This window comes from Trachemys scripta, chromosome 1 (genome assembly GCF_013100865.1).
Source record: "Trachemys scripta elegans isolate TJP31775 chromosome 1, CAS_Tse_1.0, whole genome shotgun sequence".
Lineage (NCBI taxonomy): Eukaryota > Metazoa > Chordata > Testudines > Emydidae > Trachemys > Trachemys scripta.
The window spans coordinates 12,721,417-12,746,688 of NC_048298.1; the positions used below are offsets into that span (position 1 = coordinate 12,721,417).

Consider the following 25,272-nt stretch of genomic DNA (forward strand, 5'->3'; position numbering starts at 1 on the left):
GTGCTGCAGAACTCCAAAACTTAGAAACAGTAAGAAACCTGAATCTACAGAGGTACCCACTGGTCACCATTATAAGTCAATACTGGACAAATTCACCATAGTATAACTACCATGTAAGCCTGATTTTATGGGATACGTTGCATGAATCTAACCCTCCGGCCAAGTCACACACTGTGTGATAAGAACAGAGCAAAACCCCTTCCGGGGTAAAAGTCCAACAGGGGTCTTTCTCAGTGCCCTCTGTAAAGTCTCCCCTCAGTTATCCTTGCTCCAGGATAGAGCAGTGCCCCACAGCTCCCTGCCTGGCGACAAAGTCTTCGCTCTCTTAGGGCCTTTCTGGCTGCAGCTCTCCAGGTGGGCTGCTGCAGTTCAGTTCCGCCCCCGGGATGCCTCAATGTCCAGGCCCCTTCTTCCAGAGGTTAAGGAGGAGGGGGGCAGGACCTGGGCCCACCTTCTACTCCAGGTTCCAGCCCATGGACCCTGTAGATAGCAGCTGTCTGCTGTGTACCTCTATCTAAGTCAGGCTGCTGCTCTAATTCCCTGGGCCACTTCCCTACAGCTCTGTGCTGTCTTCACCCTTATCTCAGGGCCTTGTCTTGATGGAGTCCCCGCAACCAGCTCAGGGCTCCTTCTCACTCTCCCCGGCTTCTGGCAGCACTACCTCGTCCAAGGTCCTGCAGCTCCCTCAGCCAGCCACACACCATCCAGCTCTAGTAAGGAACTTAGCTCAATCTTCCCCTGCAGCTCTTCTTATACTAGCCTGCTGGGCCCTGATTGGTTGCCTCCCACACAGCCACTCTAGGCAGCTTAGAGGACCTCTCTACTGCCCTTTTCAGAGGTGGGGTGTGGCAGGGCCGCAAGGCATACAGCAGGAGGCCTCAGGGCCTAGTCCACCTATTCACACACCTTGTATTTAGTTGTGACACTCTGAGTATCTTTTCCAGACCCGAAGAAGAGTTCTGCGTAGCTCAAAAGCTGGTCTCTTTCACCAACAGAAATTGGTCCAATAAAAGGTATTACCTCAGCCAGCTTGTCTCTCTAATATCCTGGGACCGACACAGCTACAACAACAATTCAAAAAACATGTAAACAGACAGCTAGATAAACATTTCTTGCCTGAAAGAAAGAAAGAAAACCTGGTTTTCACTTTTCCCGGTGACCAGTCCCTAGACATAGACCTTAAGAATGTTAATATTCATAACTCCTTACACAACATTCATTATGCATTTTGCAATAATACCGATGACCAGTGTGACAGCAGCTTTTATTTGGGACCTCACATGACAGTCTTTGTTGAACTAGAATGTGCATACCAGATCCAGGAGATCCCTGTAACTGCTAAGCACCCCCTTTGTGTCCCAGGCTAGTTGGTATGAAGTGGTCTTTGGGTCACAGGTACAACAATGTGACACAGACATCATACTTATTCAGTGTACATGAATGAAAACCTGGGCTCATTCACATAACGTATTCAGGCAATTCCAGCAAACCTCAATGGATGGGATCGGTGAACAAAAAAAGATGGTTTAAATCTGTATAATCAGTTCTCCACAACGAAATATTCAAATAGCTCCAATCCAGACTGTGTACGTTTAAATCTCTTCCCTCACTGTACGTGCTTGTATTCTTATCTATGTGCAGCAGTGACAGCATGGAGGCAGCTACTGTGTCTGCACGGGGGAAAAGGCAGGATGGTTTGGATGGAAAATAGCTCAGGGTGAAAGCCGGGTTAGAGTTGGAGCTCGATATTTTGCCATTTTCACTAATGAGCTAGAATTTAAAATCAATTCAAATGACCAGAGTGCCAGAAAGGCTTCAATAAAATTGCAGGGATTGGAATTTGGAGCCAGCTATGCCATAGGCTGAAGCTTAAGCAGATTGCAAGATTGCAATGGTCAAGCCATTGAATTGAAGAGAGTGGTGGGGGGAGCGTGGGAGTAAGAGGTATAAACGTACTGAGTTAATCTAGCCTCCCTCCTGCCCACTGCCATCATTAGATTTCTACTCTGCCACTGAATAGTCTCAGGTAGGGTTTTTAGAATTTGACAAATGAAGGCAATTTGAGGATTTTATACTTGGGGATACATTGCAGGATTTGCTGTGTGACTTAAAAGCATTTTTTTTACTGTAAATCAAATATTACCTAGGAAAATAACAATACTGGCAAATGAAACCGGTGAGGTGCCACTCAGGACTGCAGTCCTGCTCTAATCGTGTTGCTTTTAGGGAACGTAAAGCTTTTAATCATGCAGGGCTGCAGAGATTGGGGTTACAATTCATGGAAATCTACAGGTATTATTTTGACTACTGGAGCGGTTCCATATAAACACAATGGGAAACCTACTGACAGAGTGAAGTCACAGTAATTTTTTTGTAAAAAATGGAATATAATAACTGCAAATTTCAAAGCCCAGTTCCTAAGTTCCTATACAGCACATTTAATGAAAAGTAGGTTTAATTTACTGTGTGTTTGGATCATCAGTAGTTCTGCAGTCTGTCTATATATTCTCCCAGGCTAGAACATTAAAGTGACGGTAGAGACTGACTCTATGCAAAAACTCCAAGCATATTTTGAATGCATGGTATGGTCAGAGCAATAGCTCAGCTTCCCTATCACGGCCTTAGTCTGAACTAACAGCCACATGGGTGGACCTTGCACCAATGCTAGTTTCAGTGAGGTGTCTGGGTTAAATTTCATCCTGTATAGGACACAGGACAGCTACTAACTGCTGGGGGATAGGATGAAATCTCATTTATTAGATGATTTCATAATTGTGTGTAATGGGACACTATTTATTTATACTACTGTAGCACCTGAAGACCTCAACCAAGATGGGGGGCAGTGGTAGGCCTGTACATAAATACAGTGAGAAACAGTTCTGGCCTTGAGGAGCTTACCATCTAAGTAGTGGGTGGGAGGGATCCTAGAGATAAAGTGACCCACTCAAGGTCAAATAGCAGGTTGGTGGCAGGGTCTGGAATAGAACCTAGGTCCTCTGACTTGCAGTTCAGTGCCCTATGCAGTACATATAGGTGGTTAGTGGTACATTGATCTCATTTAGTATGGCAATTTCTGGTATTCCAGGATAATATGAACAGAATCCACAAATAGAATTGCATCTGTTTCAGCAAAAAATGTATAAGGAAACCATCAAACACGGTACATTTTATTTTATTTTTTGCTTCTCCCTAAGTTTGAAAATGGTATGTCAGAGCTGTCTGGTACCAACTTTCAGACTACAGCGATCTGAAATGGCATGTCGTACAACTTAGAACTCCAAAACTTAGAAACAGTAAGAAACCTGAATCTACAGAGGTACCCACTGGTCACCATTATAAGTCAATACTGGACAAATTCACCGTAGGATAAATACCATGTAAGCCTGATTTTATGGGATACGTTGCATGAATCTAAGCCTTTCGAATATTCCTCCAGCTGCAATATTCTTATTGACAAATCTTTTAAACACCTTATGCAAGCATTGGTTTATGCAAATCAGATTTTCAAAGGTGCCGTGTGAGAGCGCATTAGATCCAAATCCACCAGAATGCCAGGGATAAGTGCATGTTACAGACTCATGGGAAGATCAGGGAGGAAAAGAGGGGGGTGGGGAGCAGCCTTTCCAGAGTCCAGATTCATTTTCCTGCAGCACCACTTTCCAGCTAGATTTATTTCTGAACATCATAAGTTTTCAGTGCATCTTAGCTTGACTTTCTAAATCCGAGGACTGTCAGCTAGTTATCTGAACAGCTATCTATTTTTTCAGACTTTTAAATTAATCTAGTCATGGATATGCATGGCTTGTAAACCTACTTCTACACGCTGATCTTAATGAGATTTTGCTCTCCAGACTTCTGGTTCTGGGCAAAACAATACAATCCTGTGACTCCAGTATATATGTCTTGAATATGAAATGTATCGATGCATTTCTAAGTTGTCCCTCACCTTGGTATCTGGGTGTTAATACATATTATAAGTAAATGCATAGGTTTAAAATTAATAATAAAGCCAGCTTAATCTTGCTAAAACCTAGCAGAGCTCATGTATTTGAAACTGCGCATGAGCACCGAACAAGCTGCTGCCGCTTGTGTCTAACAAATGAAGCCTTTAACAAAATATCTACATGCTGTTAACATTGAGTATAGTGTGTATATATGCTATTTGCAGTGCAATTAGAGCCATTTACAGCAGAATGCAGTACAGCACAGTAGATTTCATTTTTCTCGCAAGGTAGGTTACTATTGAAATTGTTAATTAACTGAATGTAATTAGCTAAGCAAAGTATAAAGGACTGTATCACCATAACCCAAGTTGCTTAACCTTTAAGTGCCCTGATTTATTAGCGTTAGGGAGTTGCTTTAAATGCAGTCTGAAAATCCAAGCTGATTCAACTCAGCTGTGAGCTGTGTAATTTGAGAAACATACTGTATGGAAGAAGATGGAAACGCATACCAGCCTAGATTAGCTGACACTAAGGGCTTGTCTGCATGGGGAAATTGGCAAGCATAGGTACAGCAGAATAACTTTTGCACTATAGCTATTCTGACATAACTCCCTCCTGTAGATATTCTATTATGGAATAAAGTGACTTTAATCCAAAATAAAGTCACGTTTATTCCTAAATAATGTCCACATGGGGGAGTTATACTGTGACGCTACACCCCATATTCTTCATGGAAATATGGTTATGTTATGGAGATGTCATAACTGAAATGTACTTTATCCGAGATGGCTCTTGTAAAATATCATTGGAAAGATTAGAATTGACTGAATTTGTTTATCCAATTTGTATGCCTGTATCATTTTTGTATCTGAAGCTGGTAATATTGACCATGTCTCTGACTTTCAAATGTGCTATGTTGGACGAGGCCAAACAATGTTAATGGATTCACCGTCAGCAAGTTCGCATATGACACTAAGCTGGGAGGAGTGGTAGATATGCTGGAGTCAAGGGTCCAGAGAAGGGGCGGCGGGGGGAGCGCGGCGCGGCATTCCACGGGGGGGGGTGTGCTCCGGCGGCGCAGCGCTGGGGGGGGGCAGGCTCCGGTTGCGCGGGGCTCGGCGAGGGGGCGGCGCGGGCGCAGTGCTGGAAGGGGGTTCCGGCGGTGCTCAGCGGCGTTCGGCGGGGGGCGGGCTCCGGCGGCACTCGNGGCGACGCTCGGCGCAGTGGCGGTGTGGGCTCCAGCGCACAGCGCTCGGCGCGGGGGCCGCGCTTTTTTTTGCTGCTTGGGGCAGCAAAAAAGCTAGAGCCGGCCCTGCCTAGACAAATTGGAGGATTGGCCCAAAAGAAATCTGATGAGGTACAACAAGGACAAGTGCAGAGTCCTGCACTTAGGACGGAAGAATCCCATGCACTGCTACAGGCTGGGGATCGACTGGCTAAGCAGCAGTTCTGAAATAAAGGACCTGAGGATTACAGTGGATGAGAAGCTGGATATGAGTCAGCAGTGTGCCCTTGTTGCCAGGAAGGCTAACGGCATATTGGGCTGCATTAGTAGGAGCATTGCCAGCAGATCAAAGGAATAATATCAATCGTTTATTCCCCTCTATTTGGCACTGGTGAGGCCACAGCTGGAGTATTGTGTCCAGTTTTGAGCCCCCCACTATAGAAAGGATGTGGACAAATTGGAGAGCGTCCAGTGGAGGGGAACAAAAATGATCAGGGGGCTGTAGCACATGACTTACGAGGAGAGGCTGAGGGAACTGGGCTTGTTTAGTCTGCAGAAGAGAAGAGTGAGGGGGGATTTGATAGTAGCCTTCAACTACCTGAAGGGGGGTTCCAAGGAGGATGAAGCTTGCCTGTTCTCAGTGGTGGTAGATGACAGAACAAGGAGCAATGGTGTCAAGTTGCAGTGGGGGAGGTCTAGGTTGGATATTAGGAAACACTATTTCACCAACAGGGTGGTGAAATTTGTATGCCTGGAATGGGTTACCTAGGGAGGTAGTGGAATCTCCATCCTTAGAGATTTTTAGGGCCCGACTTGACATAGCTCTGGCTGGGATGATTTAGTTGGGAAATGGTCCTGCTTTGAGCAGGGGGTTGGACTAGATGACCTCCTGATCTTCTATGGCTTCCATATCTTCTAGGACCTCCAATTCTAATCTTCTATGATTCTATGAATGTTAGTGGCTGATTAAAGAAATGCACACAAGCATAAGGATTACCCCAGGAACCGTGCAATAGAAACCTCTTAGAGATAGCTCAGTGGGAACTGTTTGACCCAGGTCACAGCAAAAAAAAGCTTTCCAGCAAGTGGGGGGGAGATATAAAAGAGGGGCAATGACAACATGAGGGGTCCTCACTCTTCCTACCACAACACATCTGAAAACACCTGAGGAACAAAGACTGAACTGTGAGAAGTGATGGTCCCAGGTTAAGATCTTTAGCCTGTGTATGAAAACCTGGGAAAGCCAAGGCAACTTGTGCCTTAAGAATGTGCCAGCCTGTTTATCACTCAGGGTGAGACTTTGCTAATTTGTATCCTACCTATCTAGACCGTCAAGCTTAGTTTGCCTGTTTTGTTTCATTTGCTTAGTAATCTGCTTTGTTCTGTTTGCTATCCCTTGAACCACTTAAAAATCTGTACTTTTGTACTTAATAAAATTTTCTACTTAATAAAATTTGTTTTGTGTATAATATAGGCAGTTTCTGTAATTTCTAACTGGAGGGAAGAAGGGCCGGGAGGTGTGCATACCTTCCTCCACATTGAGGGAGGAGGTGGATTTCATAATATACCTTTGGGTCTGCACTCCAAGGAAGGTGGACGCCTGAGTGCTGGAGCAAGTTCCTTAAGCTGAGTCTTCCCAGAGCTGAGCTGCAGCTGGGTGTGGCCCTGCCTGTGTGTGTGTTAGAGGAGGCTTTAATAGCCTGGCTCAGCAAGACAAGTTAAAGGGGGCCCATGCTGGCAGAACAAGTAGACTCAGTGGTATCTCAGCACATCAGGTGGCATCCCCAGGGGTCCAACCTGTCACATATACCATAATAGTTTATTAATTATTAGTATTATAGTATATCCTTCCCATACCAATGTTGGTGCACAAGGCAGAAGCTCTTCTCTTCCATTCCTCTCTGTCATTTGCTGCTGCTTCCAGATGCTCTCTGGTGTTGAGATCAACTGTTCTGCCCTACCAACTAAGGGTTCTTTTTAAGATTTCTCTTGGGCTCCCTCATTTCTTCACACCAGTTGGTTTCCACGTAATGATTGCTTGTGGGAGTTAGTGTGTTGGCATCTGGAGTACGTGCCCCAAATACGTCCATTGCTTCCTTCTGATTCTAGTACAGACGCGTTGTTGGTTGGTGATTCCTCTGATCTCTTCATTGGTGATACCCAGGGTCTTCTGTAGGCACTTATTTTTGAAGGGGTTTAGTTTTCTAACATTTTGGTAGATCTCTATTTCTTGCAGCCATATGTTAGCACTAAGATTATGTTTGAGTTGAAAATTCTCAGTTTTCTTCTGGTGCTGTATATCTTAGATTTCCATACTCATACATACACACATATTATATATAAAAATAAATATTTAGCAGAATAATGATTGTGCTATGTAGCTATGCCAGTCAATTTTCCCATGTAGGCAAGCCTATAAATTCCAGAATCCTATGCTAAGGCTCACACCATGAATCACAAATAGGACTTGTTTCTTTGTGGGAGGGTCACCATCCAAGGAAGGAGAAGAAATTTTTCAATGTACTAGAAAGGCTGAAAAGTTTGCAGTAGAGTTGATAGAGAGGATTTTAGAGGACTGTATTGTCCAGGGAGTTTTGTTTGGTTGGTTTTGTTTTTGTTTTTAAAAAAAGATTCCAGGATAGGCCTCTAGTATGAATCTGTCAAAGATTAAGAGTGACCAAAAATTAGTCCTTTGTTTCTTACTTATTTATATTATGGTAATGCCCAAGAACTCCAATCAAGGGGCTCAATTCTGTACAGACAAATAACAAAGGAGATGGCTCTTGTTCCAGAAGTTCACAATCTAGGTGGTGCACAGGATGCAACAACTGAATGAAACAGACAAATGGGAAGATGGGATAACAAAATGAACAGCCGCTTAATCAGGAAAATCGTAATCTTGGCTTATCACTTGCTCAACAAATAAGAGAGGTCATGTAAGCCACATCCTCGCCTCTAGGGTGCCTCCTCATGCCTGGATGCAATATTGCAGGAGACTTCACCTATAGCCAATAGCCACTTCCTTGGCCCTGCAAAGGCCAGTCCAGCCAGCATCTTCTCCCAACTCCCTCTTTGGATCTCTTGTGGCTTGGCCCTCCAGCCATGTCACATAGCAGTTCACGCCCCTTCCAGAATAATTAAAGTCCAACTTAAAGTTCACAAACAATGTTGAAATAGTTCTTCAGCATCTCTCAGGCATGAGGGGAAAACCTCTGCTTCCTTGGCCAAGCAGAGATTCTCTTGAGCTGCATCTTCCCCAGCATCATTGCTCCACTGCTTCCATTCGCCAAGGACTCCAGCGATTATATCTGAGAATCTCCCTGTTCCTTTTAGGCCCTATCTCAGGGTTCCCCAGAGAGGGACATCCCCTGATTCCTGTGGGTGACGCCTGAGTTCCTCAGACTCTTCCCATAAGGGAACTCCCCTTGTTCCTCTCTCAAGGGTCTTCTTTCCTCTACTGAGATCCCAGCTCTATTTAAGTAGGGCATTCCCTGCTCCGCCACCAGAGCTAGGTTCAGTCTTTCTAATTAAGCCCTGGTCTACACTGGGGGGCGGAGATCGATCTACGTTATGCAACTTAAGCTACATGAATAATGTAGCTGAAGTTGATGTACTTAGATCGACTTACCATGGTATATTCACCTCAGTGAGTTGACTGCTGCCGTTCCCCCATTAACTCTGCTTGCACCTTTTGCGGTGCTGGAGTACAGGAGTCCACGGGAGAGCACTCGGATGTCGATTTATCGCGTCTAGACTAGATGTGATAAATCGATCCCCGCTGGATCGATCGCTATCCGACAGATAGTGAAGACCTATCCTAAGTCCCATTACACCCAGTTAGGCTCACAATTTAGCCCTTATGTTGCCAGCTTTCATCAGTGGGGTAGAGGGAGATCTGCTAAGTCATAGGCAAGTCTGAGTCCAGCTTGCCTTGAAGGGCCAGCCAGTCTTTGACAGGTGATGATTTGTGGGCATCACAGCAGAAGTAGGTTATCATCTCACATCTTGAAATGTGAAATGATCTAGTGGCGTCTTTGTTCCTCGCAGGCAGGGGTGTCTCACCTAAAACATTTCATACATGGACAAATGGGTGGATTACTCTGGACTTTCGTCCCAACTTGAATTGCAGTGGTAAACGAGAAGCACATGGATATAGTGTAAACTTGATAAGACTGAATTTGTTGCCAGGTCTGGCTCCTAGATACAAATGGAACTATAAACATCAAAAGGAATAACATACTTTAAAGTCTTATAGATTCAGCTGATTCCAAGAAATATTTTATAAGCTTTTCAAGATATATTGCAGTATGTACCCAGATAAAGAGAATTTCAAACCAATTTTTTTTAAACTATTAATCCCTGAAAATATTGAAGATAACTTATCATATTCAGTGTTTTTGTTGAGGATCAGAAAAAGCTTTTGAAAAGGCTTTCAAAAAGTAAATATTTTTAATTTTCAATGCCCCTTGTACTTCCTGATTCTGGCTGCACATGGAAGTATAGGAAATAATAACCATATACTATTCTCAAGCTATTTCTGTCCCAACAAGAAACAGAGAGTATTAGAAATCCCACAAGAAAACTTGTTAGATTTCCATCCGCTCTTTATAACTTGAAATTTGAATAGTTTGACCTCAGGCCAGATGAAAATCCAAACCTTTGGGTGTTTGTTCATATTTTACCTCTGCGTCTTTGGAGTTTCCTCCTTAATAATGCCTTGTAGGCAGTCTGTGAGGCCACAGATTTGAATGGGAATTGAAACAGGACTGTCTTCTCAAACCTGCTCTGGAAGGAACAGACGTCTAGGGTATATTAATGGAACAGTGTGGAAAGCCTGTATTGCTATTGAATTCGTGGCATCTCTTCTGTGGAGGCTTTCAGTCGCAAGTGTTCTCAATACTCGGCTACAAGAGTTAATTTTAGTTGTTAAGGAAGATAATAGAAGGACACATCTCTGTACTGTATTAAGACAAGAAGAGAAAAGAAAAGGTGAAATACATTATACATGTATGGTATTGATTGGACAACTGACCATAGGAGGAGCCCAAAGATCTTTCCCTTTTCTCCTGTTTGAATGTCATTAAAGTCCTACATCACAGCAGTAAACCTTCCAACCAACTGTTGGCTCATGGTTAGCTGGGACTCCATTCTTGAGATGGGGTAATGCCCCTTTCCTGAAAATTAGGCACCAATCTAGCTTCAGTGTAGACAAGAGTATTTACAGGCAGATCTAAGTTCTCCTGGGAAACTTGGTGGTTTCCTCACACAGTAGCCTGCACTAAGCTCTGGGCAGCCTTGGTTAGGCACTGCAATGGCTGTAAATTTTGGTTAGTCCCTAGTTAAGCCCATGACATGATACTTTGAACACCTAATGGAGAGCAGGTCAGTGACAGTCCTGTCAGCTGTTATATGATACAAATGATACATTAAGTATACTGTGGTATTTTAAAGTGTAGCAGTTCGAGTTGATAGGACTACACATCTACCAGCTAAGAAAGCAAATAGAACAAGATCTATCATCTCCTAATGCTTTGTCCCTTGTCATGCTAAGGGTGGCCCTTGCAATTTTTTGTTTCTATAATTTTAAGGTTGAAATGTTGGAGTATTTAGGTAGTCAAGTTGTATTCAGGAACACAGTTCTGCATAATATCTTTCCATTCCCTTAAATCTTAATCCAGCAAAGCACTTAACACATCCATAACTTTCACCAAGTGAGGTCTTTTACTCAATGATACCATCTGTGTGCTTAAAGTTACACGTGTGCTTATATGCTTTGCTGAGTCTAACCACTAATGATTTTTTTTTTGTCCTGACAGTTGCTTAGAGCCTCTGGCATGCACAAACTTCTTCCCACTGACTTGCATATGTACATTTAAGGGATGTATGTGGCATTTAATTCCTGTCTTTGCATAGTCAAATGCTTTATGCTTTCATCTCCACTCTAAACTACCGTAATGCTTTTGTTAGTGGGTTTTTTTCATTCTTTGTGTACCAAAATGTGAACATACCAGCTGCATAAACTACACTCTCTAAACAAGCTGTTTTATATCGTGATGAGAGTGAAACCTTTTAAACCTAAACTTTTACCACTTTAGGGCCTGATCCTGAAATCCTATTACAACACTGGACCTCAGTTGCTAACACTGCAGTTATTCAGCTGAAAGAATGACTTGAATGGTTTTCTAAAAAATAAAATGAGGTGATTATGTTAATATCAATCAACAAAATGTATCTCTTAGGGATGGAACATTATTTATTATTTTTAATTTCTGTTCACAATTTTGTTTGTTAGGTCTGCGGATTTAAAGATCTAAAGGTGTTAGCCAAATTGAACAGGTAAGAATCAAATTTTATCTAGGATTTAAGATTCACTGTTTTCATAAGTCATCTCTTTTTCTACTTTTTATATTATAGATCTAAATTATCTGATTTTACTTCCAATTTTTATATTCCATTTGTTATTCATCATATGCATTCTCTTTGTTTCTGTGGTATTTTATTGTTTTCTTTTTGGCATTTGTTTATTTCTTTCATATTGTGTTATTGCTTTTTTTCTTGTGTTTTCATTTCTAGTTATTTTCCTTATTTTAGTTATTAAATTTTCAGTAAAAAAAAAAAAAAGATTGTCAACAACATATCACTAAGTTATTTTGGTCAGTATAAGGAAACACAGCAGGCTTGTGTATTTTTAACTACTGGGAAGCAGGAAAAGGTATGAGCTAAAGAAATTACATGATAACCATTCAACACAAAGTTCCTAATGCTTGGACAAATTCTCTGTATTAATATTTGTTCCTGCATGCGTGCCCGTGCGTGCACGCACACACACACACACACACACACAACCCCCCAATATGCCCAAATATACACTTACAAAAGATAACAACTGAGCATAGTTTTTCTGTGAGCACATGAACTTTATCAACGTAATTACTGTATAGCTGAAATGAAATCCACTTCCTCTAATGTATTATAAAGCTGCAGTTAGAGTATATTTATTGTTTCTGTAACAAAGCTTCATTAAAATGTACAGGGGTTCAAAGCCCAGAAGATAAATTACAGCTAATATCAATAGTTTACTTGACCACGATATGATAAAAACATAAATCTTTTTCTCTTTTCCTCAGATATTCAGCTGTTTGCAATTGAATAACAAGGACTAGGTAAGCGATGATGATAAATTATTCCTTCCACTATCATATTCTATTTATAGTATTTTCATTCATTAGGGTTTTTAATTTGTTTTGGTTTTGTTGGTTTTCATGCTTGCTCATAGTTCTTTTAAAAAAAATTCATTACAGTTCAGATTTCTTTCTTGTCAATATTTTAATCCAATTACATTTCTCAGTAAACAAGCATTCTTCCTATCTATTTGTAATGAACTACAACCAGAAGTGATTTTTGATTAGGCAAGCTAATTTTGAAAGGACAGAAGGAACCAAGCAATAAACTGGATAAAAATAATTATGGAAGATACCTTGTTAGATGACAGAGAAAACAGATTTAGAACATGTGGTAAATAGAGGAAATACTTAATGCTAAGATGTATAAATAGGCTTTGTCTTATATATTTATTTATATATATATCAGTTATTTTTTAAAAAGCAGCTTACTTGAAACCATCTAGCTACCTACATAGCTGTCCTTTCTCAACATGTGTTCTTATTACTGTTTCTCTCCTCTTCATCCTGTTTTAAATTAAGCCCCAGTCCTCTTTGCAGGATTGCGGTTTTAGGTTGTAAACTCTTTGGGACTGGAACTTTTTATTTTCCATTTCTACAGAATCCTCATTCTGATGCCCTTATCTTGTTTATGGCGACTAGGTCCTGCCCCAACACAAATAATAATAATAAATAGTTTTGTTAGGAAATCTGCAAAATGGAAACAATTATGCAGCATGTTCTTCAGACAGTAAGAACCTAAATAAACCCCCAGTTTGGCAAAACAATTAAGTACGTGCTTAACTTTAAGCATGTGAATACTCCCACTGAATTCAATGAGATTTTAGAAATAAATAAATATATCCTATTTCCTAGAACTGGAAGGGACCTTGAAAGGTCATCAAGTCCAGCCCCCTGCTTTCATTAGCAAGACTAAGTACTGATTTTGCCCCCCTCAAGGATTGAACTCACAATCCTGGGTTTAGCAGGCCAATGCTCAAACCACCGAGCTATCCATCCCCCTGATTGCTCTTCTGCACACAGTTAAGCATGTGCTTATTAATGGTTTGCCACCATAACACATGACAAACTTGGGCATGCAGGGGTGAAAAGTGAAAGTCATGAATTTATGGCTTACAAATATCAAAAGGAAAATCTCCTTTAATTTGCAATTAAAGCTGGGTTTGGAACACTAACACTAACAAATACTCCAAAATAACATAAAATTCTTCCCTGGTGTCTGCCAATTCTGGGTCTCAGCAGCAGCAATGCCGACAAGAGACAGCTGCTTTCCTCCTTTTTCCTTTTCTTCCTTGTCTGCTACAGGAGAAGTAGCAGACGTCTTCAACCAGTTATGCAAGCTGCAGCTCTCCCCCATCTCACGGAGCCCATGTCTTCCCTTCCTAATGACTGCATGAAAAAACAAGTCTCCTAAGCTTTTAGTCTCCTGTGTTGCTCAGGTCACTGGAAGGTTTTAAGCTTTCCATTTGGAACTGGCTTGACCGTTTTTCAATTGCATTCTCTCCCCTCTCTTTCTTGCAACCTGCCTCCTCCAATGAAAAATTCCCAAGTGACAAAAGTTAACATGGCTATTTCTTTTAAAAAGCACGAGTGTTATACAGCCTATGGCTTTTTTGACATCCACGTTCAAATATATCCCAACACCCCAGTTTTGCAGTCACAGCTGCAAGCACAGACTCCTGAGCTTGTCTGGAACCCCATTGATTTCACAGGCCCTATGCAAGGGCACAGGGTCTGTGTCCGCAGACTTCATTTCAGGATTGGGACCTTAATTATGAGTTATTAACATTAGCACAGGAAGGGCGAAACCAAGGACATTTCTTTTCAACAGGCATTGCCTCTAAACGACGGACTAAATATTCAATAACTTTATAGTCATGGGATATATCTATTTTCCCCACCTTTCTCCATTTTTCCTAGTTTGCTTTGTTTGCTAAATATATTTTGATACATTATTTACCCAGCTCTGTAGCCTCAAGACATTTGTGTGACTGTTTTCCCCTGTTCTGGGAAATTCACAAGTATATCACTGGAGTGAGGTAGCTGTCATATATGCTTAAGAAGAGTTAAAGTGATTTAAAGGAGGGAAATTGTGATTCACAATGAAGTCCATCTCTTGGCAAGGTTATAATTCTCTGTTGGTTTACACCTCAACTGGAGTCAGGTGGAACGAAGGGGAAAGCCTTCTCAGAAGCTTGTGGCCACTGAAATATAACAAATATAAAACAGAAAACAGTGACTAGCAATATTCTGTATCTAATTGCAGTAAAAGGCTTGTTAATTTTATTCATCCAGATCGGTTTTTTGAGTTGAATCCTACAGAACTGAATTGCAAGAGATAGGGCTTGATTCTCTTGTCTCAAATTTTATCCGGGACTTATATAACTGATTTCTCATCTTAATGGAAACAACCTGGTAAGGCCTTGAATTTCAGCTAACTGCTTGGACCAAATGGGCAACAATATCAATGTCTAGAGGGGAAAAGGAGTGCAGAAGAAAAGTTAAACAAAATTAAATGAACCTGCTTCACTCTTGTTATCGGGGAGTTACAATAGCATGACACTAACCACTGTTGCTTATGCTTAAAGCCAAAAGGTAAGCAGTTAGTGGTTGAGTCAGGCCAGCTCACGTGCAGTTAAATTGCCTTGTGTTCAGGATCTCCATTGTGTTTGGAGCAGGGAGGAATTTTACATAAGACCAGTACCATTATCCATTTTAATGTATTTCCTTTTGTTAAAGCTTTTGCAGGTTTTCTTTATCCTTTCTTAGGAAATCATCTCTAACACTCCTTAGGTAATCTTGAAGATATTCTGCATTCAAACAGTAGAGAAATACTTTTTAAAACTATTAAGAGGTCAAAGTTTGATCTCAACCTCTAATGGCATATTGTGTCATCATATTTTTATATCAAACAGCAACATTTACTGCTGTGAAAGACTCTGCTAGAACACTATGTCAGTACTGAAGTGAACAGTCACTAAAGAAGGCAGGAGCAGCTGCAGAAGCAGCTTAAGCAGGAACTGCTGCACTGTGGAGGGATAACTAGGGCCACCCTTCTCCTCAGCACCCAGAGACCCAGAATTGTGCAGGGGAGACTCTCTGGGGCACTAGGTCCCAATCAGCATCCCCCCCTCCTCTTCTTGCATTTGGCCTTTGGGAAAGAAATTACAGGAAGGAGCCAGCCAAAGATGGTAGGGGCAGTTGCAGAAGTAGCTTAAGAAGGGATCAATAGACACTGATGTTGGAGTATCTGCTACAGTTTTGACTGGGCAGTCTATTCCCTGTGCTGATTGGCCATTTGCTCCATCACCCTCCCATCTTCTTTTTCACAGTGTCGTCACCTCAGCCCCACCTGACACCTGCCCTGCATTCCCTTCTCCTTCCTATCCTGGACAGTTCTCCCTACACTCCTCAATGTACCTCTCCGTTTCTGAAACCTACTTTTCTCTGTATTCCCTGACACCCACATCACCTCCCTCCAGTCTACACAAGATGCTGCCATGAAGAGCATCTTTTTAGCTGAGTACTTATATGTTTCCACCTTTCATAGCAGTCAATTCATTTCCTGTTGCTCTCACCTTTTCTGACCACATTGCAAGCCAACACTAAACTTATGGGGCAGCAAAGAGTGTTGCACAATGATCGCTGTATATCTTGGAACATTATCTGTTGCAGGTTAGTGGCTTAGTCATACTTTTCAGTGTATTTAGTGCTGGTGAAAGGTGTCACATAGGGAGAGCTTGCTTTCTTTATCCTAAGTCTATCCAGGATATTATGACATGAGCAGTAGCTATTGAAGATTCCACATATCCATCCCCAACTGTGTTTCAACATCAAGACTGAAAGGATGTTCTGCTCCTTCTGTCTGTCATAGCCACTCAGGTTGTAACAGGGACTATATTATGGGCAGGGATTATATTTTTGCTATGTTTTTACAGTACAGAGCCCAATGGTTCCAGTTTCTAGATCACATTGTAATTAATAATCATAAAGATCAAGGACGAATTCTCTAGAAGTGTGAGAGTATTTGAGTTTCCAGGCCTATTCAATGGAAGGCCTCGCTGCTGCTGCTACTGCAAAGAAGCTTATAAATGGATAAAATTGATGCTGCAGATTACCGAACCACCCAGAATGAGTAAGCAATACACAGTGTTTGGATTGTCATTGGAAGATCTGGCATATGAAAATTGTGCACGCCAATAAAATTCAGGCTCTTACCACTTCAGATGCTTAATTGCATCTGTATTATATAGCTAAGCTGATTTATAATTTAGATGAAAATCAGGTTAATTTTTCTCACTTCTCAGATATAGTTCTGAAGTTTAGTTAACGTTCTAAGTAGCATAATTTATTTTTCACTCTAATTTTCTCTATTCATGGAGGGAGAACTACGATCTAATGAAACTGACATTAAATTATCAAACAATATTGAACAACCTAATGAAAATCTTAAGCAAAAGTCACTGTAAATTAGTTATTTACTATACTGACAACAAAAGCCTTTGTAAACCTGATATTGTTCTTGTGTAAACTCATGAATGGAGACTTTCTCAAATAAATTACTTAATAACATCAGAGAGTCATTGGCTGTGTAAATATATCCCAGGGGCACACACTAAGATTCCTGAATTTAAATGTTCAATAGACTTTCATATTTGTCACCTTTACTAACGAGTTTTTCCTTATGAAATCATTATTAGCATGAAAAAGTTAAATTTTGTATCTAACTTCTGGAATTAATGTTGTTTCAAGACCCTGAGGGTTTGAAAGTTCTTTTACTGGAATGCATCATTTACATAATTTTCATAGCCCGAACACTTTCATGCTCTCAACTATGACTGCACATTGTCATTTTTTTTTATGCTTCAAGGCAGCAGCTTTTATTTTTCCCCACACAAAACAATTAACAGAAAATAACAGGTAATAAACATACTTTATTTTTCAAAATTATATTAACTATGAAGGGCCATATTTCATGGCTCTGCGGCAGTACTGTCTGCTAAATAGTAAGACAGCCTATGGTTCTCTTGTAAGTTTTACACTATGAAAATATTTGATTAGAAAGGGGAAACAATTGAGTTAAATGAGATCAGCGAGCTTGCCATCATTTTCAATATGAGACATTTGCAAGCAGGCAGCAGCATGGCCAGACTTTTAAATAGACTAGATGGTATTTCCTCAGACATTATATGGGCATAGTCCATCCCACTTAACATGAATGGAGTAGTTACCTGACAGGTTTTTGCCTACCTTTCCTTGCTGATATAGCTTCCCTTTATAACTCCTCTGCTCCCCGAAACATAGTGGAACTTTCTACCTTTTAGTCTACAAGTTTACTGTCTTAACCAAATATTTTCTGGACTTTGACCCATTGCTGGTTATTATTTGTATTATGGTAGCACCTAAGAGGCCCCAAATCAGATGTGGTAGGCATTGTGCAAACACATCATGAGACACAGTCCTTGTCCTGAAGAGTTTAAAATATGTTGGTGCTAGAGCTAGGATTAGAACCCAGGATTCTGGGCTGACTGTTACCAGAGTTGCCCATTACTTTGGGGTATGCTCATTTATTAGGGTTACTCTTCTGGGGGGTGAGGGGGTTCTGTAATTCTATCAATGTACTGCTTGTGTCACTTGTATTTTCATATGGAGCTCTACTTCTCCCTTCAGAGTAGCCACAGAGTTTCTAGATATTGGGCTAAACGGACCATTGGTCGCATCCAGTATGGCCTTTTTTATGTTTTTAGGTGACTAGATGAATAGTCTTCCCATCCTAATTTTTGAATGTAAACTATCCTTGGTATTGGAGTTGTTGGGTCATCCCTTTCAGGGCAGTGTCAAATGCTGAAAAGAGAAGAGCTTAATCAAAACAGAATTTACTATTAAAAGTAAAATCCAAATTCTACAGATTCTATCAAGTATGAATTATAATTGAGCAGAGATTGCTAGAAATGCCTTGTGGCTGGTTATAATGGGATTGGTAGGTTACTTGCTATGTGCATGCCAAAAAGAGGTTCAGACATCCAAGTCTGGTCATCATCAATCTTTCCTCTTGCACTAGCTGTGTCTCATCACCCAGATGCTTGCAGAGCTGTAGCGGCCATTCATGCCATCCAAATTAGCATGTGCCCTTTTAATTGTGTCCAAACAAACACCATAGGTCCCCATATTTTTTTTCTCCTGGAAAACTTCATAAAGAATGTTGTGTAAATAGTGAATGTCAATACCCAGCTGACAAATGATTTGAAGTGATTTTAAGCCACTTGCTGCCTCCTAGGTCTTTATGCTTGTAAGTTGTGTGCTGGGATGCTAACTGAATCCAGATATTGATTTCTCTTGTGTTTTGCATGGCAGCAGTCAGTGTTTTAGGGCCTAATCCACAGCTCACAGAAGTCAATGAAAAGACTCCAGTTCACTTCAGTGGGTTTTGGAACAGGCTCTAGGTGAGTCTCCATGCTGCATTACCCTGGCCTATTGAGGACTCTCTAGCTATGCCCTGAAACATTCTACAAACATGTCATTTTTGCTTCCATTGTGCAATATGCCTTAGATTCCTGGTTCATTCCAGTGACACTGGCTCCAGGGTAGAGAAGTCATCCCCAAAACTCAAATGAAAACATGTTCCTCAAGTTTTCTGTGTATTAGCAATGTTTGGCTGGTTTAAATATTTTTTTTAAAAAAGACCCTGCATTGAATTTGGTACCATATTTAAACTTGGTGTGAGGTTGTTGCCCTGGAAAGACAAGGACTACCAAAGAGTCAGAAAAAAATGGGAGTAATAGCTCAAGGACAATGGCATTTCCTGCTTAGAGTTCCATGTTGTAATCGATGTTTACCTGTTTTACACTGAATAGCGCTTGGACATCCAAGGCTCCAAGCCTGTTCTGACACTGCTTATACTTTAGTCACTAAAATGTTCTCCATCCACAAAAACTGTTAGCCAAGAGTATTCCCACATGCCTAACTTGTGATTCGCTGCACCACAATTTTATCTTTCTCTTCTTTTTCTTTTTTTCTTTCTTTCTTGTATTCATTTTGCAAATTAAACTCTAAAAGACCAGTGGGTTAAAAGTTCTCCAAGGCATGCAAATAGTTTTCAATATTGCACACCTCTCTTTTGCAATCTAAGAAATAAACAATACATCAAGGAGTACTTTATTTCTCAATATAAAATTAAATCATAGTTTGGATGAGAATACACAGGAAAAACCTAGGTGTCCAGTTTTATTTTCTGAGAAATCTGTGCTTAGTAATTCTGACTTGTCCACTCAGCATGCCATTGTATGGCATGCCATACAACTTCTCCACTGTTGCCTCTTGACACACACTTACACATTGTTACTTTTATTTTGTGGGATGTGTTTCCTCCACTGGCTTTTGGAAAGGGAGTGGACTGAGTGGTTGGAAAATCATTGTGTTTATTATCCTTACTATATTTGTTGTGTTGTCAATGCGCGATAAATGCGGGCTTTTGTACTGTACTGGTGTTTTTATTGTGTATTTAAATTTAGGTAATGGGTGCCCACTTTATAGAGTGGGATTATATACATATTCATTAAAATGAGAAAAGATCAAGCTATTTAGTTTATTGAAGACAGAGGTTAAAAGGCGACTTGATCATAGTACCTATATAGGGAAGAATTTCTGATAGTATAGACAGCTCTTTAATCTAACAGAAAAAAAGCACAATGAGATCCAGTAGTTGGAAGCTGAAGCTAAACAAATTCAGACTAGAAAATATGGCACAAGTTTTTAACAGTGAGAGTAATTAACCATTAGAATAACTTGCCTAGCGATGTGGTGGATTCTGCATTCCTTGCCATCTCTACGTAAAACTGGATGTCTTTCTAAAAGATATGCTGTAGCTCAAGCAAAAGTTATGGACCTGGTGCACAGCTTATTGGGTAAGGTTCTTTGGCCTGTGTAATGCACGCTAAATTATCACAAAGGTCTCTTCTGGTCTTAAAATCTATGAATCTACAAATGCATTCTATAATTCTTTGATTAGCCAAATTAATTATAAATTGATAGCACCACTTGGGCATAACCCAATAATTTAGCCAAATGGTACATCAAAGTAAGATTATATCAGCCACTGTAATACACACAATGCTTATTTAGCTAGTGCATACAGTAGAGTGAATATATCCTGCATGTTTCACAAAAGATATTTTTAAACTGAAATCACAGAACACTTATCCTACCTATACTTATAATATGGTGACAACAGCAAGTTGTTTGTACATATATGTCTATGGTGCTTGCTGATATATATGACATGGTGAGGAGATTTTCAAGGCACAAATGACAGTTGGGCATTTAACTGCCATTAAAAGTCACTGGGAGTGAGGTGCCTATCTGCCATTTATGACTTTGAAAATGTCTCCCCATGCTGCCTTGTAAAGTTACAGTCACAAAGGTCAAGCTATAGGTTATGATGGAACAATAGAGAGGGAAAGAGAAAGGAGGACTAGGGTGTCATCAATAAGATCATGTGGCTGCTTTGGTTATTAGAGCATGAGTTTTGAAAGTCAGCAGTGGTTAGAAGGGAATGTCAAGCCTTTCAAGGAAGAAATGTATTTTTAAATAGGGATTTGGAGTAGGAGAGGGTGGAGATCTCTGGCAGATTGGGTCAGAAATGGGGCTCCAGGCATAGGGGACTGTATGGAAAAAGTCATAGAGTTGAGAGAGAAAGAAACAGAGGGATTAGAGGATGAAATCAATCAATCAATCAATAAAAAAGGCTAAATCCCTTATTATTCATTGGCTCTTACTAGAAAGGATTTAGGCACAGCCAGAAAGGGATTAGGACAGACAATCCTGCCTTCATGCAGACAGTTTCAATCTGAAATTCCCATAACTTTTCATTATTGGAAGAGTTCCAGATCAATTCTTAGTTTAAACTGATTTGTTCCATTTCACACTGATGCCACACACTCTGCGGCACATTCTGTCTACTTCCTTGTTGCAAAATAGATAGATTTATGTGGGTGGGTGAGAGGAGCCTCAGGGCCCCCTATACTGAGTGGCTTCCATACCAACGCAACAGCACTGGAAGGTTTTACTATTAAGAAGACACTGTGCATCTGACTAGTGTCATTAATATCAACTCTAGGGTAACCACAAGGTTCCTAACTATTTTCGTCTCCAAAGTGTGTTAGTTGTGGGTGAATTTGTATAAATTTATGATTCTGTGAATCGGGTTATGCTGAGCAGTTGGCTCCAAATCAATGACTTGATATGCTGATGTAGAATCAAAACTCACCATCGTCCCAGGATTTGATTGTATTAAGGCAATCTAACAAACTCTAGCCCTAAGCTTCTTCTCAGGCTTGGATGTTTCTAGAGTTCATCCCTTTGGAGTTCTGAGCTGCACACCCTAGACAGGCCAATCCCACATCTTCTCATCCAGGCTGGGATTACACTGTTACACCTTCCACAGTGAGTTAGCACCTCCCAGCAAAGTTCAAATACCTGCTAACAGGTCAGATCAATTGAAGAATCCAGCCACCTACAGTTAGTATTACATAGTTCATTAATGATGGAAATCTATAAAATTTGACTATTTGCATGAGACATTTTGAGAGGAAATCTGTTCATGTGAGATTGTAGCCTTATCCAAAACATAACCAGAAAATGGGCCCCTTCTAATTCTGGATCTAATGACTAACTCAACCCCTGTGTGCAGAGTCCAATCCAATGATTCTAAGCCAACTCCTCCAGGAATTTTGAAAGTGTTTGGATTTGAGTTTCTGGTTTCAGCCCACTCCTGACTATGGTTATTGTAAGAAGATGTGAGCTACCAATCTGAATCATATGAAAATGTAATTGAGTTTGAAATATCAGCCCTGTAGTGAATGAGACAGTTAATTTTGCCAGTAAATGTTGTGCAGTGCTAACTGCTAAACTGAAATTTAACAATTAGTTTAGAACATTTAAAGATTAATTTGTAATTGGAGATGAGAAGGAGGGTGCATCTTGTGTTTATCATTCTTTTTTAAATGCCTACAACAGGTTAGGAAAAGAATGCTTCAGTACAATGGGAATACTAGTTTCCAATAGAGAAATCTGACCAAGAATTGAATGCATGCCTAATTATCTTCAACCAAATTTGACACGTGTACCTACTGAATTAGACTGAGCTATGGCTGCAAAACACAGTTTTTAACAGATTGCAAATGGACTGAATCTTTTGTTTTTCACAGTTTGCCAATATTAATGACCTGATATTGACATTATTCACTTAATTACTTATTTAATTATAACAGCAGTTGACATTGTCATAGCATAATAGTTGGTTGGCCATGGGTCCTATCTATTTCCATTCCGTTTAAAAAGGAGGGTCTGCATGTTCCAGCCCCTGGTGTTGAGATTAAAAGGAGATGGCAATACCTTTAGCCAAGCATAACTTCAATAGTGGAAATCAAGACATTTTGAGCTACAAAGATCTTACAAGATGATAAAACATTGGCCAATATTTTCAAACCTGAATGTTCAAAGTTAGGTACCTAAATTAGAGTTGGGCTTTTTCCCTAAAAAAAGTAAAAATTGAATGTTTTGTTTCAGAAATGCTGCCATGGCGCCTCATGGGTGTTGTAGTTTCAGTGCCTCCTCCTCCCATTCTCTTCTCTAGGCTAGGCTTCTGGTCAGCCTACATCTCCCATGATGCAACGGCCTCCCCTTACATTTTGTCCCCCCAAAAAATTCCATTGGAAGACAATTTCAACAGAAATTGTTCAAACTGTCCTGATGTAAAACCATAGCTAAGCCTTGAGACACCACCTGGTCTTTCAGAGAGTGGGTGGTCAATGCTTTCTCAAAATCAGATGTTTTCAAGCTGGATACACAAAATGGAAGTTCCCAAAATCACAAGTCACTTGTGAAAATGTAGGTGTAAATATCGATTTAGCTGCCTAGCTTTAGACAACCAACTATGAAACATTCTGGCCTTTGACTGGTTTTAAGGTAAAAAAGAGAAAGCTGTGTCTCAGGAGAGTTGTAAATTTGTGAGAAATACAAACAATTTGAAAATTGTGACTGCTCAATAATAGAGAAAATGTACTCATCGGGTTTTCAGTGCGGCTAAGTTTTTTCATTTGTGTCATGCCTTCTTCTGTTTCCCATCTCCGTTCATGATGTGAGAATCAGCGGTCAGTTACCCTGGGTATTCTGATTTTTGTCAGTTCTATAGCAATGGTAATTGTAGAGACACTGCAGTTTGCTCATCTGCAGAATCCATAGTTGAGTACAGGATAAAGCTTGATGTATGTAACTTGGTAATCATGGAAACAATTACTCTTTTAGAAGGGCTCGATCCTCAGCTGGTGTAAACTGGCATAGTTCCTTTAAAGTCAATTGGGAAATGCAAATTTGTGATAGCAGAGGCTCGAAAGGCTTAGCACAGGCAAACTTCATGTTCTGATACCCTGCCCATCTTTATGGATTCTGACTTAATGAGTGTTCCATGACTGCAGAATAGATCACAATATCAGAATCAAGATCTACCAGGCAGAGCTGAGAGGAGGATTTTGCCCATGGATTAGCAGCACAAATCCAAACGACCAAGAAAATACCATAGAAGGAGAGAATGTTCAGATATTTCAACTTCCCTTTAAGCAGTGTAGTATAGTCATATTGGACTCACTGCACCAGTTTGAGGGGAAACAGTTATTGAAAAGAATTTTAAGATATGAAGCAGAGCCCCATCATTTTGAAATGCTTTGAAAGGACCTTCCCTCCTGATGCCTCAGCCTTTGTATTCTCTTCGCTAGTAAAAAGGCCTTGATTTTCTTTTGCATTGACTGCTCAGAAAGTATCATTTTCTAGCATTATAAACAGAGTATTCCGAGTGCCCCATTCAGTATTGACCTAGGTGTGAAAGGATGGTTCATTATTATAGAGAGTCACTATTGTATATCTTCTCGTCTACTTCTCCTTTGTTTCCATGATGTATTCTATATGCAGCCCAGTGGTCCTCTTGGGGATTGCAGCCACAGAATTATGGAAAGCTCAAGCAACACTAATGACAACCACTTTGAGCCTTCTGGGCAGTACTTTGTACTTAAATGTACATTGTACAGCCACAGTGGCAATGATCAGAAATGGTTTTGAAATCTAAGGATGCACTTAATGAATCGAACATTTTGTTATAATGACTAAATCTAATGTGTAATGACTCATCTAAGTCAACAGATTTTCCTCTCTATATTGCAGATTTGCATTCGAACTTCCTTTCTTAAAAGAGAGAGAGAGAGAGAGATCAAATTGTGAGTCTATCATAGGCACAGAAGGGGTTGAATATGTAATGTATGTTTCAATGGAAGCCTGTGTATGATTGCTCTGATAACCACAGAGCCACATTGAATGCAATAGTGTTCTTTATACTTTTGTTGTAACATCAGCAACACCTTTCTAGTTCTCTTAACCCAAAATGAAACAAATGAAATAATCCTAAAAGCAAGATATGTTATATTTTACCTTGTGATCAGGAAAACTGAACAGGATTATATTTCTATTCATTTCCACAAAGAACTTTAAGTACTAAATATGGATTTTAGTGCTCTCTTCATAAAGTACTAAAGGTGCAATAAATTAGTAAGTTACTGTTGTCCATAAAATCAAATGGTAAATGTCAATATAAATTAACTTGCTTAGGGTTTACACAGTAAGACAAGCCTGTAAATTATGACAAGTATTTCTGTCTCTTTCTTACTGTACATGAATTTCAGAATGTTTTTTAACTTGTGTTTGTGAAAAGGAGATTAAGACTGGGCTTTCCAAGGGGTCTAGCCTATGGAATTTAGGAACCCTTAAGATCACAAAAACAAAACAAACTGATGGGCCTGGAAGTTTTTAGCAGCTAGAGTTTGGAGGGGCTGTTGCAAAGCAATATGGGTGTCAAGGAAGCTAGATAGCAAAATAC

The 25,272-nt window shown here is 40.3% G+C and overlaps 1 protein-coding gene across 1 annotated transcript in view; it reads left to right on the forward strand.

Annotated features, from left to right (window-relative positions):
- The window catches only part of CELF2 (CUGBP Elav-like family member 2), a 673,014-nt gene that overhangs the window by 127,004 nt on the left and 520,738 nt on the right, over nucleotides 1-25,272 (forward strand). Inside the window, exons 2-3 of the mRNA XM_034764756.1 lie at nucleotides 11,462-11,505; nucleotides 12,297-12,332. The gene's annotated coding sequence lies outside the window, so the exon portion shown is untranslated. The remainder of the gene's footprint in view (nucleotides 1-11,461; nucleotides 11,506-12,296; nucleotides 12,333-25,272) is intronic.